Genomic DNA, 18,343 nt, shown 5'->3' on the forward strand with positions numbered 1-18,343 from the left:
CCGCAAGAAATCAGCAAAAAAATGATCGGGAAGGGCTTGATCCGAGCAATTTTTTACTGAACCGTTCAATAAAAACTGTTTGGATCAAGCCCTTTCGGATCATTTTTTTTGCTGATTTCTTGTGGGTACCCTTAAAATCACGTTCTGATCACTTTGAGCGGCTCAGATCGTCGCAATTCGCTTGGGAAAGGGGAGTCCCGCACGGTAAGTCCCTTTTTTAGAGTCCAGTATTCCATTTTGGGCTGTCCCTTAATAAGTGTCCATTTTATAAAGTTAGTGGGTAAAAGTTGGTGTATTCTCTATTTTATCCCTAAAAGTAGATTTCTTTTTAAAAAGTAAGTGAGTAAAAGTGTAATGATGATGGGTAAGTAGGGAAAGTGGAGGAAAAAGTTGATGTGAAATGTACAATGATGATGTCTTTTTAATAAGTTGGAATTACGAAGCAGGACACTTAAAAAAGGACGGAGGGAGTACTATATATTAATATCGTTGTGAATTTCAATTGTGATGTGCAGGTAATAACGGGGACAAGGTATTGGAGTCAGGGCACCCAAATTTCAAAAAGGGCGACTTAGTTTGGGGAATAACTGGATGGGAAGAATACAGTTTTATTACAACACCTGAGGAAGACCTCTTCAAAATTGATCATATTGATGTACCTCTCTCATGTTATACAAGAATTCTGGGTAATACATGAGCATCTCTTTCCGTCTCTACGAACTTTTAGATCCTTGTTTTTGTTCTTACTGAATAATGAATACATAAATAAAATCCCATGAAAATTAGCTTATTATCTAATGAAATTAAGAATACGACCTGTTATCTTGTTTGCCACCTACGAGTTACCACACGTGTGTATACATATGCCTGTTCTCTTGGCTAAACACGTTAGGCCTACTAAACAACGGGAAACTTATGAGACATCATGTGGGAGTGCCCCAAATCAAATCGAGTCTTGTGTCCCAATCAATTGAGATCGGTTATATATATGAATTTTATTTTTCCATTGAGCTCTATTCAGGGCTACCTGTTCACTTAGATCTAGTAAGCCCAAATCCTTATGTATCACGGCATCCAAAGTTAGGTTAGGTCTTGCTCTTCTCCTAGTCCTACTATCCAATCCTATCATGTTGCTCTTCTTGACTACTGCATCTACAAATCTATGGTAAATATGTTCAAACCATATTTTAATCTATTTCTCTCAATTTACCTTGTATAGGTACAACTCCTTCAATCTCACATAATATTATAATTCTATCTCTCCTAGTCTTACCTCACCCCCACTTCAACATCCTCATTTCAACGACGCTCATCTTACTCACTTGTTGTTTCTTGATAGGCCAATACTATGTCTCGTATAGCATCGCTTCGCAAGTCGTATAGCAGTTCTATATAATTTTCCTTCCAATTTTATAGGTATCCTTTGACTCGTAAATATATCAGAAGCAGGCTTTCCACTTGAGCCACCTAACTTGGATCATATGAGTTACATCATCTGTAATCTCTCCATCCTTAGTAATAATTGAACCTAAATATCTAAAATGCTTGCTTTTTGGTATCTCCTGAACCTGGATCCTCATTTCTTTGCCTGGGCATTTCTATTGTCACTAAACTTATGGTACATATACTTAGTTTTACAACATATCCTAAATCCTGTGGACTCTAGTGCTTCTCTCCCAATTTTTGTTTTACTAGTAGCCCTCCTTGCAGTATCATCCTTTAAGATAATATCATCTGCAAACAACATACACGATAGAATATCATCCTGAATATGTTTAGTCAACTCATCCATAACCAAGGAAAAAAGGTAAGGGCTCAAAGCTAACCATGGTGTAGCCCTGCTGTAATCAGGAATTCACTTGTTTTCCCTGTCGGTGATCTAATAGTAGTGACATTAACTTCATACATGTCTCTAAGACTCTAACCACATTGATATATCCTTTTGTCACTCTCTTTCGCTCCAAAACCTATATGATATGGCTGGGCACACTATCATAGGCTTTTTCTAAGTCTATAAAAATTAGATGGAGATCCTTCTTCTTTTTGCTGTACTTTTCTACCAATCTCCTTAACAAATAAATTGCTTTCATGATTGATCTCCTCGGCATAAATCCACTTTCTTTTGTACTAATGAAAAAATTATGTATTGTGTCGGTCCACTTTCTTTTCTACTAATGAGAGCATCCACAATGTGAATAATCATCCACAATGTAATAATCAAAAGTGAATAATCAAAACTTGACACATCAAATTTTGATTATTTATTTAGAGGTTGTTGAAGTTAGCAATGTCAAGTCTCACATTGTTTATTCTTTGCCCATAATCAAAATGAGTTGGCAAAATTCAAATCTAACGGTCAATTTTTTTCTTCTCAATCTAATGGTCTACATTGAATGGCATTCTAGTAAAATAAGTGAAAGTGAAGAGCATTTGTTAACATCCATAAAGTGATCAATATTGTTAAATGCGCAACTACTTGCCAAAGTAGAGAGTGAGTTTCACTTTCCCATGATGTTTGTACTTAGTTGAGAAAACATGGGACTCATTAAATTTGGTAATTGGTAGTAAAAGGTTGTTAGTTTTAGTTATCCAAAGGCCAAAATTTGATGAGTTGCTAAGTTTGGTTATTACAATGTGATCACTTGTTTGAGTAAACATTGCTAATTTAACAACCATTTAGTTTTGATTATTACATTGTGGATGCTCTGAGAAGTAAAAAAGAAAGTCACTGTCTCCCCTTGTTTTTTGTTTGTTACTAAAAAGTTGTAGGACTTGAAAATTTTCCAATGTCACAATTTTATAATGCGCAAAAATTGTAGTACTGGTTGTTCATGTTATGTTTGACAATCTTCCACTCCGTGGTTTTGCTCAATTATATGTGGTGTCCTTAATGATCTCGTATTCAAAGGATGATCCCGTATTCAAAGGAATAAATTGCATATCCATTCTCGAACCCCAGTTTCAATGTTGTTGCGCCTTATTTTCTTTCTCATTCAATTCACGACTCTGCCCCCCCCCCCCCCCCCGACCAACTACGATTTAATTACCAAGCTCTGGAGGCTGTTGATGAGCTAAAATATTGGGTCTAACTATCAGACCACTGATGTCTCTGATGTGACCATAGACGGATTTGAACCCTTTGGAAGTAAATTATTTAAGGCCTAATGTGCTGCTAGAAAGACTTTTGGCTTTGCTAGAAAAGTTTAGGAAAGAAAATAGTTTCAACCTAAACCTACCATCGCGTGATACGACCAACTTGAGTTATGTTCCCCAACTTTAGCGCTTTTGCTATGTTCAAAAACTTTCGCACGCAATTATACCATGAATAGTTCAGAAAAGTATGACGTCTAACTCCCATCATCGTGGTGCCACGTAACAGGATTGCTATATCATACTATGCAGAATCTATTACTCTGCCCCTATAGTTTTGGTAATCAAGACACTATTGACAGGACTATAAATGATGTGTGTTGCTTTATCAGTTATTCGGTTGCTTTAGGTCCAACTTGAATATTATAGTTGTAGATAAAGGAATGGTTGTAGGTAAATTGGAATATACTGATCAAGTAAAAGGTGATTGATTGTTCAAAGATTGGAAATGGAATAGTTGTCCCCAGTAGAATGAATAGGATTACAAAAATAGTCAGTGAGGCGAAGTTTATTCTAGTTGTTGAAAATTACTCTGTTCTTATGAGATGGTGGCCGGAGGTGGTCAGGGATCATTGCCAGAGGTGGTGGTCGGTGGTTGCTGATCACCAGAGATGGTGGCCAGAAGTTGTCGATGGTTGGAGGTAGTTGCTGATCGCCAAAGATTGTAGTAGGAGGTGGTCGGGGTGGTGATCGAAAGAGGTTGCCGGTTGCCGGTTGCCAGAGGTGGTTACAGACACTAGAAATGTTGGCCGGTGGTCGAGCTAGTGGCTGAACGTGGTAATAAGGGTATTGTTGTCATTCTAATATAGGTTTGGATCTTTGGGATTTTATTTTATTTTTGGCAAAGAATGTGGAGGTTTATTCATCTAATAGGCAATGCTTAAAAATCAGAGACCATCACATTGGGCAAGTTTGAGATCCACATCTTAGACACACCAAGAGAAAGGACTCTTTTAGCGCAATCATGTGCTGCCGTATTACTCAACCTATTGATGTACGTAAAGTAGCAAGACAAAAAAGAACTCTTTAAAGCCAAACAATCTTGCACAATAACTTCAACATTAGTAGGAAGAGTTTTCGATCCCACACAACTCTTTATATTGGCCTCAACATCTGATTCGAGATTTACATGGGCAGAATTCAAAACCTGGGCTAAAACCAAACTTTTCTGAATAGCTGCACCTTCCCCCACTCTATGTGACTGATACCTTGGTGAACTCTTAAACAAGGACGGAACCAGGATTTTACCCTAGCAGTGGCGAAATGTATACTAAAAAAATTTAGTGGTGGCGAGACTATATAAGTTGGGCATAAATTTTTTTTTTTACATATAATAATTGCATTTTTTAAAATTCTTGTCGTGGCGGTCGCCGCTACTAGACCCCCCCTGATCCCATCATTGCTCTTAAAGCCAGACCCACAATTTGCCTGTGCTCATCCTAAACTACACCATTAGTAGCAGAAGCATTTTCTTTTTTAGATATTGCTGCATTTACATTAACTTTCACAAGCCCTTGCCTTGGTCACTCCCATGCCAGGGGTATAGGAGATCGATTCGTAACGGGGAGTTTAGCTAGCTGATTGGCTTCCAAAACTTCTTAAAACGCTGTTTGAGCCATTGCATTTATTGCCTTCGTCAACCAAACTTTATTGCTAAAGACTCAATTATTCTTTGTGTGCCAAATCCACCAACAATAGGAAAACCCCAGCCCAGATGCAGGAGTTGGTAATCCGGCTTGTCCTATCCTCTCACCCAATAACAGATCCCACCAATCAGCCCAGGAACAACATTCGTGAAGCTCTTCTGGCCGTAAAGACTCAGTTTGCTTGTGTGCCAAATCCACCAACAATAGTAAACCCCCAGCCCAAATGCAGGAGCCGGTAATTCGGCTTGTCCTATCCTCTCACCCGACAGATCCCACCAATCAGCCCAGGAACAACGAAGCTCTTCTGGCCGTAAAAAGGGGGTAAAAGCCAAATCTTAACCGACTCAAAGCAACAAAATAAAATAAATGTACAATTTCCTCTTCACACTCTCATCTACCACACAAAGGATGGTATTGCATTATTTGAACACTTCCATGCAAAAAAATCTAACCTTAGGATGGATGATCAAGCCCCACAGCTTCTTCCATATATGTACCAACCCATTCACATGCAGTAAGTCTATGGGTACAGAAAAATGGTACATATTTTGTACATAGATTTTTCGTGGGGCCCACTACGGGTCTCATACAAATGATCCAAGCCGTTCACTAATTGTAAAACATTTTTTCAAGGGCCCTTGCAAAAATTCAACTCAATTCGATACTTATAGATGTTCGATCCAACCATCTAACTTTTTCATATCCTGAAATCTAAATGAAAAATTAGATGATTGGATTAAACACCTATAAGTATCGGATTGAGCTGAATTTTTGCAGGAGTCCTTAAAAAAATATTTTACGTTTAATGATCGGCTCGGATCATTTGTGTGGGACCCGTAGTGGGCCCCACGAAAAATCCATGTACAAAATCTGAACCTTTTTTCTGTACCCATAGACTTACTGATTCACATGACTTGACTCACCCGTCTGACGTTGATTGCCCATCAAAGACCGTTCCAGTTCTAAGCAGTAGGCTGACTTGACTGATAAATCACTTGTCAAGGAATAGTGCCAAATCTTGCGGTCTCTTCTTCGTGCTATGCTTACCAGAAGGGATAGAATTAGAGCCGCGTCTTCTTGGCACAGAAAGTATCCCAAACTAGCGCCATATTCCATTTACCACTGTTTGGATCAATTAAGTCAGCAACTCTGCAAGGCAAGGCACCTCTGGGTTATTGACGCATGTTTTGAATGTGGTTGCTTTGGGCAGCTATAGATCTCACCATATGCGAATGTCCTTCCCCGATTTTAACTTGTGACACCCCGCTTTCCGATGGCCGGCGGTACTGCAGGAAGCAGGCTCCATCCGGATGGAAGGGGGCAAGTCATGGTTTATAAGAAAAGATTCCTCCTACTTGTACAAGGCCTTTTAAAGCTATGAGGGCGGGCCAAAGCGCATAGGAACTTCACAGTTAAGCGTGTTCATCCTGGGGTAGTCCAGGGATGGGTGATCTACTGGGAAGTCTATGGGCTTTGGATGTCCAAAGCGAACAATATTGTACAAAGATGGAGCGGGTCGTTACAAATGGTATCAGAGCCCTGCCCTGGGCAAAGTGGTGGGTAGGATGCGCTCTGCTACCACGGATCCCAGGGGAGGTTGCTAGGCCTGTGCAACGAGGACGTTGCATCCCTAAAGGGGGTAGATTGTGACACCCCGCTTTCCGGTGGCCGGCAGTACTGCAGGAAGCAGGCTCCGTCCGAACGGAAGGGGGCAAGTCATGGTTTATAAGAAAAGATCCCTCCTACTTGTACAAGGCCTTTTAAAGCCGTGAGGGCGGGCCAAAGCGCATAGAAACTTCACAGTTAAGCGTGTTCATCCTTGGGAAGTCCAGGGATGGATGACCTACTAGGAAGTCTATGGGCTTTGGGTGTCCAAAGCGGACAATATTGTACAAAGATGGAGTGGGTCATTACATAACTTACCATCTCCAGCGAGATCTCTTGCCCATATAACGCTTTTCGATGCTCATGACAGATTGGCTACTAACTTTTGCATGCCAAAAGGAAGTGTACTTGCAGAGACCCATAATTATTTTCTCAAATTTTAAATGTTTAATATGTATTTGGATTATCAAAGTATGGATAATGATGTAGATATGAGTTGGGTCAATGTGAGATGACTTGTAAGTTGTGGGAGTTGACGTAATGCAATAGGAGTGGAAGGGTGTAAGTGTTATATGTACTATATAAGTCCGTAAACCTATTCAGGTCAATTATGACGCCGTCGGTGAAAGTCCGTAAACCTATTCGGGTCAATTATGACGCCGTCGGTGAAAGTTCGTAAACCTATTCGGGTCAATAGTGAAGCCGTCGGTGAAAGTCCGTAAACCTACTCGGATCAATTGTGACGCCGTCGGTGACAGTCCGTAAACCTACTCGGGTCAATTGTGACGCCGTCGGTGAAAATCCGTAAACCTACTAGGTCAATTCTGACGCCGGCGGTGAAAGTCTGTAAACCCGCGCGGGGTAGGTTGCTTCGTCCTTCGGGTTAGTAGCCCGTAAAGTGCATGTGCTAGAGATGTTTAGTATAGTTGTCGGTTGATTGCATTGGTGAACTACTCATATAATTTTATGTCTCGGTATTGAGTAAATTTGATGTTCGATTTGGTTGGTTATTCTATTATGAGCTTTGTTATTTTCCGTATCGACTTTTATGGGTAATTTCCTTTATTTGGGACTTGATTTGAGTTCGTGGTTTAATAGCATTCTTTGAGCATTTGAAGGAAAGGAAAAATTGGAAATGCTTTGTAAATATTGAAAGAGAATAAAGCATGAAAAACTTTTCAATACTTATATATAAAATGAGTATGTTTTGTGTATCAAGCTTTGCATGTTCATGGTGAGTTTCCTTATTGTCGAGGTGTGGTATTGTTCGATGTGTCATTGTTACTTCATATTCTAACTCTACAAGCGTAGTGTGTATTTTTGGTGAGAGGTTAGCTAGTTGTTTAAGAAAAGAGAAAGAAAACATTTTATTAAAGAACTCAAATAAATCTGTGGGTCACTGAAATGGAAATTGAACGAGTAAAGATCGATTTGGTAGTAATGGTAAGCTGAGGTTTCTAGTACATTCATGTGTGTGGGCGAGAACTTCAATATTTGATAAATGGAGTTAAATATTTCCCAGCATGAGTATGGTATTTGTGTTCCACTTTTGATAAAAACAAATATGCTTTCAGAAAAATGTTTTCCCTTGATATCTGTCTTCACTTCTGCATGTAATTTAGGTATGGATATCTCTACGAGCTAGTGTAGCTCACCCTATCCTTTCAGGTACTCGTCATGGCACTTAGCTTGGATTGCATGGAGTGCACATTGAGACGTCTCTTGAGAGCTTCATTGGTATCATTAGGGAAGTGTTTATGATCTAGTCTAATTCATGTTGTGTACTTTACTCGCAATTGAAGGTTGTACCTTTTGATTAGAATATATGTAAAGCCATGTATAAACTCCTCTCCTTGATTTTTGTGAAGCCCCTTTTTGTGGAAGACGTTTGGGAGACTTTATGTAAAAAAAAAAAAAAAAATTTTGAGAGAAGAGGAAAAAGAGACTTTTGTTGGTAGAAAATGTATTATTATTTTAGCTGAAAATAGAGGGCGTGATAGTACTTAGCGTCCTTTGAATATTTCCAAAATAGAGATGTCCCCTAAAATCAGTTTCCACCCCTGATTGGCAATCAAAGCTTTGTTGAAGGATTTCAGGTCACGAAAATTCATTCCGGCACTACCCGTACATTGGCCACTACCCGTACTCTCTCCCATTTCACCTAATGTATCCTTCATTCCCCTTCCTTGGATCCCCACCAGAAGTTCGCAATGTCCGAGGAAATTTTCATGCTAGAAATTTCGACAATTGAAAGCAAGACATAGCATAGCTTGGAAGGGCCATGAGCACCACTTTGATTAAAATCTCTCTTCTGGCAGAGCTACGGAAAGATTTCTTCCAACCTCTTAATCGTTCCAACACATGATCCTTTTTATATGATCGACAAGAGCCTTTTCAATTGGCCCAGAAAAAGCTGGTGAACCCAAATACTTAACTGTTTGTGCTTCCGCAGAAATCCCTACATGCGAGGAAAGCTATTGCTTGATTGTCTCTGGGGTATTTTGACTGAAAAACACCGAAGATATGTGCTCAATAATTTTCTGACCGAACACCTTTTCATACTCATCTAGGAGTTTCTTCAGATCTTCGCAATCACATGCAGTAGCTTGGCAATAAACAATGGAGTCATTGGTAAACAAGAGGTACATGATGATTGGACGGTTCCTCGTTTTTTGGATTCCGGTTAGATGTCCCTGCCTCTTGAACTTGTTAAAAAGAGCAGTAAATCCTACTCAGCATAAGAGAAACAAATATGGGTAAAGAGGGCATCCTTGGCGGATCCCCCTTCTTGGCTTAAAATTTTCCTCCATCTCACCTCTAACCTATGAAGCACGGGTACTTCGAAAATGTCGCCGTACCCGTATCGGGTACGGGTACGGGTACGGCGTGGGTACGGCAAAAACGTACCCGGTACGGCACGGGTACTTTTGGTAATTTTGGGTACGGCACGGGTACGGCAAGGGTACGGGACGGGTACGGCAAGGGTACGTTTTAGCCCAAAATGAAATTTTTTCAAAATTTATGGGATTTTTTTGTAAATAATTATAAAATGTGGGTTTATTATGTAATTTATTTGTCATTTATAAACACCTCTCTCTCTCTTTGTCCCTCTCTCTCTCCATCTCTCTTCTCTTCGTCTCTCTCTGTATATTTTTTTTATCGATCGGAATAATCTCTCTCTTTGTATATATGTACGAATGTATGCATGTGTAATGTATATGTATATATGTATCAGAAATTCTGAATACTAATAGATATGCAGTAGATATGCATATTTTGTACTGATTTTGCTTTTTGTTGGTAAAATGGGTTTATATTTCATTTTATGCAATAAAAAATAGAAAAACATTATATATATATATATATATGCCGTACCCCCGCCGTACCCGTACCCTACTTTTTTTAAGTTTTGCCGTTTTTCGTACCCGTACCGCGTACCGGTACCCGTGCTCCATAGCCTCTAACCCAAGTTTTTGAAGAACCATTTTGAGATATCCCCAATTCACCCGGTCATGTGCCTTTGCCATGTTTAGCTTCAACAGGCATAACCGTTTTCCCCCTCTTGTTTTTGATACAGTGCGTGAGTTCGGGCGCTATCATGCATTATCCATTATTGGACAACCTCCCATGAACGCACTTTGACTCTCTGAAACAATGACTAGTAGCACGCCCTTCATTCTATTCGCCATAACTTTTGCAATGACTTTGTACACTGTAGTGCATAGGTTGATAGGTCGACACTGATTCACCTTGGTCAGTGATGTCGTTTTAGGAATAAGGATAATTTAAGAGAGATTGAAACTGGTGAGCATTTAACCTTTGTGAAAGAAACTCTTTAATGCTTGGCTCGGATTGGAACCACAATATCCGAGTATCGCTGAAAAAATCTAGCCATGATCCCATCATAATCTGGCACCCTAAAGGAGCATGCTTTATTTAATGCCTTCTATAAAATTTGGCTTATCAGTTATTTTTTGGCACATTTGTTGAATAGGTATGCCAGGTATGACTGCTCATGCTGGGTTTTATGAGATCTGTGCATCGAAGAAAGGAGAATATGTGTTTGTATCAGCAGCAGCAGGTGTAATTGGTCAGCTTGTTGGCCAGTTTGCGAAGCTAATGGGTTGCTATGTTGCTGGAAGTGCTGGAAGCCAGGAAAAGGTGACTCATACTGTCTAAGTACAATTCGATTTATCAATTTCCGTAAGCCAGTTGTGTGGATAGGATTTTGCATCAGTGGTACGACTATGAAACTCGAACTTTCAACACAATAAAAAGTGCAATAAACTTTGATGACATAATCAAATGGATTTACAAGACAGCGGCATCAATCAAATTAGGCCATGTAGCGTTGGAAGAATACCAGAATGGAGGGAACTCCATTTGTGGACTGAATCATTTATCATATTGTATGCCTATTGCATTCCTAATTCAGTTGTTAAAAGTTACTCCCTCCGGCCTAATTTCATTTTCTATTTTTTGTTAGTTGCGTTATTATCAGATCTGCAAATGAGGTACTTTCATGAGTAGTTGGTGGATTCGTGGGGAAAAAAATCAAAGATAATTTAATGAAAACACATTACTTTGTTGATTCGATCAAACACAAAAAACTGAAAATAGGATAACGTTGGAAGAGGGGAGTATGGGGATGTAATATAGCATGTTCACTCTCTTAACTGGAATGATCAAACTATATTTATCTTAATAGAAGCTTCTTCGACAAACTTAAAAAAGAATGTGATTCTATGAATGGTAAATTCAAGATTTTTTTTAGCTTGAAATACTGTTCATTTTCCCCAATTGTCACATAGATCAGGACAGAACTAACCTTTCTTGGTGTGTTTTATGTCTACCAAGGTTGATCTGTTGAAGAATAAGTTTGGATTTGATGTGGCTTTCAATTATAAGGAAGAGCATGATTTGGATGCAGCGTTGAAAAGGTAATTTTCATATTTTGAGCAAATTTACAAGTCTAATATATTGCTGTCATGCTTAAGGGGGGTTTTGTGTTCTAATTTTTGCTTCCCTCACTCTGAATGGAGTTGTTTCATGAGTGTCAATAATTATGAAAAAAATTTGAAGGACCAAAAAAAGAATTCATTTGGTGATATAAATCTGGACCAAACCAGTCTTCTCTCTCCATTTTCTGGACGCTTTTTATTTTCATGTGTCAGTAACATTTCAAGTTTGTTGCTTAATTAAAAATAATAGATAAGTAGCTTTTTGGTATGTGTGGTAACTTTTTTTTTCTTTCTTGTTCTAGAATTGATCTGGAATGGGATACAGCTACTTAATTATGATTTTGCTTTCGGATGACATTCTATTTGTAAACTATGTAAACGATGAGATAGAATTGGGAACACAAAATCAACTAGGGTTATTTTTTCATTACGTTGTACTTATACAAATGTAAACAGTAATTACATACTAGACCATTATCTCTTAATCTATTTACATAAGAGATTAAATGTAAACTACAACTAATTACATACAATCCCATAACTTAACACTCCTCCTCAAGTTGGTGCGAAGATATCAATCAAGCTCAACTTGGACACAATGAGGTGGAAACTTTTGCTACCAAGCCCTTTTGTGAATATGTCAACCAGTTGATATTCAGATCTCACAAAAGGCATACATATCAAACCCGCGCTCAGCTTCTCCTTGATGAAGTGTCTGTCAATCTCTATATGCTTCGTTCTGTCATGTTGAACAGGATTATGAGCAATGTTGATGGCAGCTTTATTGTCACAGTAGAGTTTCATAGGACCATTATCAGTAATTCCCAAATCACGTAACACAGTTTGGAGCCACAAGAGTTCACAAACGCCATGAGCCATAGCTCTGTACTCAGCTTCTGCACTAGACCTGGTGACCACTGATTGCTTCTTACTTCGCCAAGTAACCAAATTTCCTCCAATAAAGGTACAATAGCCAGAAGTAGAGTGTCTATCATCCACAGAACCAGCCCAGTCAGAATCAGTAAATGTCTCCAATAGCAGGTGACCATGATTAGAGAACAAAATTCCCTTTCCTGGAGCTGATTTGAGGTATCTCAAGATACGATAAACTGCATCCAGATGCGAAGCGCGAGGATCATGCATAAACTGACTAACAACGTTCACTGCATAAGTAACATCTAATCGAGTGTGAGCTAAGTATATCAATCGACTCACAAGTCGCTGATATCTCTCCTTATCAGTGCACTCCCCCGCATTGCCACTAAGATTGTGATATGCCTCAATAGGAGAATTTTCAGGTCTACAGCCCAACATACCTGTTTCTTCCAAAAGATCAAGTATATACTTCCATTGGGAGATAAAAATACCTCTATCAGACCTTGCCACTTCCATGCCAAGAAAGTATCTTAGTGATCCCAAATCCTTAATCTCGAATTCTTGAGCCAGACTAGATTTGAGATTAAGAATTTCATTCACATCATTGCCTGTCATTATTATATCATCAACATACACAATAAGGACAGCAATCTTACCAATACCTCCCTTGATGAACATGGTATGAGCTGCATGGCTCTGTTTGTATCCAAACCCTAACATAATCTTGGAAAATCTGCCAAACCACCCTCTAGGTGATTGCTTCAATCTACACACCTTCCCTTCAGCCTCAGAGGAGGAGAAACCTGGTGGTACGTCCATATACACCTCCTCTTCTAACTCACCATGGAGGAATGCATTTTTCACATCAAACTGGTGAAGGGGCCAATTCAAATTGGCAGCACAAGAAAGCAAAGCGCGCACAGTGTTCATCTTTGCTACTAGTGCAAATGTCTCCTCATAGTCAATACCATAGGTTTGAGTAAAATGCTTGGCAACAAGTCTCGCCTTGTATCTCTCAATTGTACCATCAGCATTCTGCTTAACAGTGAAAACCCACTTGCATCCTATTGATTTCTTTCCTCCTGGAAGTAATACTAGCTCCCAAGTGTCATTCTTTTTCAAAGCTGTCATCTCTTATACCATAGCTCATTTCCACTTAGGTATTATGAATGCATTCTGCCAATTCTGTGGAATACATATAGAAGAAGAGATGAAACAAAGGCATGGTACGAAGGAGATAAATGATCATAAGAGACAAATTGAGCGATAGGATGTTGAGTACATGACCTAACACCTTTCCGAAGAATAATAGGAAGATTATCAGACTCAAAAAATGAAGGTTCAATAGGAAAAGATTCATTACCAGATAAGTCAACTGAGGAATCCGGAACTGGAGCAGAGGATTGTAATTGACACGGTGGTATTACACATGAGAACTTTCCTTTCTTCTGTCTAATGTAGGTTTTTAAGTTAGACCCTTTCAGCCGTTGTGGTAATTCCTCAATATTGTCACCAATGTCATGAGTTGCTCTTTCAGCAGATATTGGTTCCTCTCTAAATTGTTTCCTCTCCCTCTCACCATGATTATAAAAAGAGGTAAACATCTCTTCCTCCCTCATCTCTTCCTGCCGATGCTCCCCCTGAAGAGATGGAGTTGAGGGAGAGTAAAAGGACACGGTTTTCCAAAAAGTAACATCTATAGAGACATAAAACTTTCTAGAGTGAGGATCATAACATTTATAGCCCTTCTGGGTAGGAGAGTACCCAATAAAGACACATTTGTGAGCTTTAGGACGTAGCTTGCCCCCAGAGGGATGAGGGGCACGAACAAAACACACACAACCAAACACCCGCAGTGGGAGAGTGGTGACACAAGAACTGTGAGGAAAACACTCAATAGGTGTTTTGAACTGGAGAACACTAGATGACATATGGTTGATAAGATAAGTAGCAGTCAAAATCGCCTCTCCCCAAAAAAATTTGGGAACATTCATGGTGAATAAAAGAGAACGAGTTACCTCAGCAAGATGACGATTCTTGCGTTCAGCAACTCCATTTTGTTGTGGAGTGTCAACACAAGTCGTCTGATAAAGAATGTCATTTTCTTCTAGAAATGCTCTAAATTTCCTATCTATATACTCAGTCTCATTGTCACTACGGAGAATTTTAATATTTGTATTAAATTGAATGCGTACCATGGCATAAAAAGATTTAAAACAAGAAAAGACGTCACTTTTTGACTTAAGTAAATACACCCAAGTAACACGAGAATAGCAGTCAATAAAAGTGACAAACCACCGAAAATCTTTAAGAGAGGTAACAGGGGAAGAACCCCAAACATCAGAATGGATAACTGTAAAAGGAGACGCACTTCGTTTATTAATAGGTGCATAAGATGAATGTTTATGTTTGCCAAACTCACATGCTTCACGAAAAAATTGACTCCTAGGACAATGCCTTATTAAATTAGGAAAAAGCTTCTCTAAAATGCCAAAGGAGGGATGACCCAATCTACGGTGCCACTGATGTAACATAGTAAGAGGTGCACCCGTATCTGCTTGCAGAGCAAGACCACATGACATAGGTGAACGAGGTGCAGACTCCAAAAAATAGAGGTCACCATGTGATTTACCACTGCCAATCACATTCCCCGTATCCAGTTCCTAAAAGACACAATGAGTAGAAAAATTTGCAGAACGAGTAAGGCTACTAACAGACATAAGATTAGTAGCAAAGTTGGAAATATGTAAAATTGAAGAGAGTGAAATAGAGGGAGAATAGTGAACGGAACCCTTTCCTGAGATAGCAGAGAATGACCCATCTGCTATTCGGACCTTATCCTTACCAGAACAAGTAGAGTAAGAATCAAACACAGAGAAACGCCCAGTCATATGATCTGAGACACTAGAATCTATAATCCAAGGAATAGCAGAAGAGACAGTAAATGCACTAGCCAGGATACCTGTGTGAGCAAAATAGGATAAAGTAGGAGCTGCTGTGGGAGAGGAAGCTATAATAGATGGAGAATCGGCCCGAGCCATAAGACGCCTAAGAGTTTGTATCTCCCCCTGAGAGAAACCACCAACATGATCAGATGATGTCTGGATCCCAAAACTGAACCCAGAATTAGGTAAGGTGCCAACTATAGACTCTGAAATATGGGCCTGGGCCCGAGAACGCACTGGACCACGACCATGGCCACCGCGTCCACCCTTGCGCCCACGAGAGGGCTTGCCATGTAACTTCCAACAAAAATCTCTGGTATGACCAGTGTTGTGGCAATAATCACACTGGAGTGACGCGCGATTAGGAGGTCCGCTGTTAGTACCAGATTGGGGCTTGACACCCTGGAGAATATGCCCACTATCAGAACCAAAATGACCCTGAGTAGTAGCAACCAGGGCAGAACGATCAGAAATAGGATGGTACAACATAGCACCCCTTCTACTCTCCTCATGCTGAACAATAGAATAGACCTCTCCCAAGGATGAAAATGGAATACAGCCCAACACATGCACTCTAATCAGATCAAACTCCAGATCAAGGCCAACAAGGAAGTCATAAACGCGCTCTTTTTTCATCTTTTTTAGCCAATTAGCAACATCCACAGCACAAACAGCCTTGATAATAATCAAATTCCCCCCAAGCTCCACTCAAGTCAGCAAAATACACAGCAACAGAACGATGGTTTTTCTCCAATGTACGGAGCCTCTTTCTCAACTCAAAACACTGTGCATTATTACCTTGCTGGGAATAGGTCTGGGTTGCAATAGTCCAAATCTGATGTGGAGTATCAAGCAGCAGGAAAGTATGGCGAATATCAGCTCTCATAGAGTTAAATAACCAGGTCATGACTAACAATTTTTGAGATTTAAACTTCTTGAGTTCGACCGCCTCAACAGGTGGAGTAACAGGGCCCTCAATGAATTCTGACATCCCTTTGGCCTCAATAGCCAAGGTAAAAGTACGAGACCAAATCAAATAGTTGGTACCATCCAACTTAATATGACAAATGTCCAGAGAAAAATTATCTAGAGTCCCTACACGACTCAACTCATCATTTGTATTAGCGGAAGCCTTTAGTTTATCCTCTAACATTGCAGCAAACCCAGATTATGACAAACGAGGTAGAATAAGACAAATAAAGTTCCGAAAATGCTTGACTATTCTCACCCAAACTTTACCAATGGAAATAACTTTTACCCAAGTCAAATGAATACAACCAGATCTGACCCTACTTTTAAAACCCCCAAAAACAAAACTTAATTGGAGGCAAACAAGGTGGAGCGACGTCGGGAAAGACAGATAGTGGCTGTACGGCATCGGAGTTGGCTGGGAATGACTGGGCACCGGCGAGAGGAATTAGACCTGTATGTCTCTCTGCAATTGATTCAAGCAGAATCGGAGAAGACCCAGTTGATTTCAAGTCCGAACAGAGATCGCCGGTGGCTGGAAGACGTGTAACGAGGATTGTCGGTGGTCGAGAGGAGTCGCCGGAGGACTAGAGATCAGACCCAGTTAGTGGTGAGATCTAAAGGAGGTTTCCGGTGACAAAAAAAAGGCCGACAACGCAGACAACGTAAAAACCAGCAACAGAGATCGCCGTTGCAAGTCCGAACAAAGATCAACGTGAATTCCAGTTACTCACATCGGTGTTTAATCAATGTTTGGTTTATCAACAAGGTAAGTCGCCAGAAGCGTCTTGCTCTGATACCATGTAAACTATGTAAACGATGAGATAGAATTGGGAACACAAAACCAACTAAGGTTATTTTCTCATTACGTTGTACTTATACAAATGTAAACAGTAATTACATATTAAACCCTTATCTCCTAATCTATTTACATAAGAGATTAAATGAAAACTATAACTAATTACATACAAACCCATAACTTAACACTATTCTCTGTTGTGGCTAGGGGTTTTCCTGAAGGCATTGACATTTACTTTGACAATATCGGTGGGAAGATGCTTGATGCAGTGCGCGAAACCATGGCCGGATAGCTCTTTGTGGAATGGTCTCCCAATACAATCTTGAGCAGCCTGACGGAGTGAACAACCTGATGAATCTTGTGTACAAGCGAGTGCGGATGGAAGGATTCGTCATTTTTTATAACTATCCGTTTTACTCCAAGTTTTTGGAAACTGTCCTGCCTTATATCCGAGAAGGAAAAATAGTTTACGAGGAAGATGTTGTTGAAGGCCTCGAGAGTGGCCCCACAGCCCTTGTAGGACTTTTCAGCGGCCGCAACATCGGGAAACAACTGGTCGCTATCGCTCATGACTGATTGACACCATCTCCCATTTTTGTACCAAGGCCCAGTAACATCACTGCGATTGTGGCCTTCCTTGTATTGGCCATGGCATCTCTGTTGGTTAGATTAAGGTAAACTTGCTTGCTCCGTAAGGGTTGAAATAGGCATGTAATGTCCTTTTGCTAGTGCATGTGTCGTATCATGTATGCTTAAAATAAATTAACGAGGGATGTTGCTTCCTCACTTTTAAGTACTTTAATTTCTGCTCGATCTCATCACTGTGTTTTGTCATAAAGTTGTAGAAGCAAAATTTCTATAGCAGTTTCGCTAATTCAGTGGCTTTTTTTTTCCTTTCTATAATTCCTGTCTCCAATCAAGTTATTGTCATTCCCGTTTTTTCTTAGATATAAAATGCGAAGAAGGTTTGAGAGAAGTTCATTATTTCTTTGATATTTGTAATGGGCCTAATATGACGGTTTGGTCACGGCCACTACGCTCGGCGGAAGGCCGGGTCTAGCTACTAAGTTCTGCTTGGAACGATCGAACCTTTGATTGGGCTTATAGGCTCGGCCATAGGGTTCGACTTGAAATATGCTCAGATCGACCGACAGCTAAGGGTTGTTGACTCGTCTTGAATGCAAACTGACCCTCTTCGGTTCGGCCCAGTGTTCGGCCACTGGGCTTGGCCATGTTTCCCATGGCAGCCTGTCCACATGCTCGTAACTACCTCATGATCTAGAGTGACGGGGATGATGTCACTCGAAGCGGTTATGAAATGAGATAGGCGTGGATGCATATGGGGTGACAACCGGAGCTCATGAATGGTAACTGGCACTAACTACCTTATCC

The 18,343-nt window shown here is 40.1% G+C and overlaps 1 pseudogene; it reads left to right on the forward strand.

Annotated features, from left to right (window-relative positions):
* Positions 1–564: 564 nt before the first annotated feature.
* On the forward strand, positions 565–17,837 carry LOC131329837 (2-alkenal reductase (NADP(+)-dependent)-like; annotated as a pseudogene).
* Positions 17,838–18,343: the final 506 nt, after the last annotated feature.

The sequence above is a fragment of the Rhododendron vialii genome, chromosome 6a (assembly GCF_030253575.1).
Source record: "Rhododendron vialii isolate Sample 1 chromosome 6a, ASM3025357v1".
Taxonomy (NCBI): Eukaryota; Viridiplantae; Streptophyta; class Magnoliopsida; order Ericales; family Ericaceae; genus Rhododendron; species Rhododendron vialii.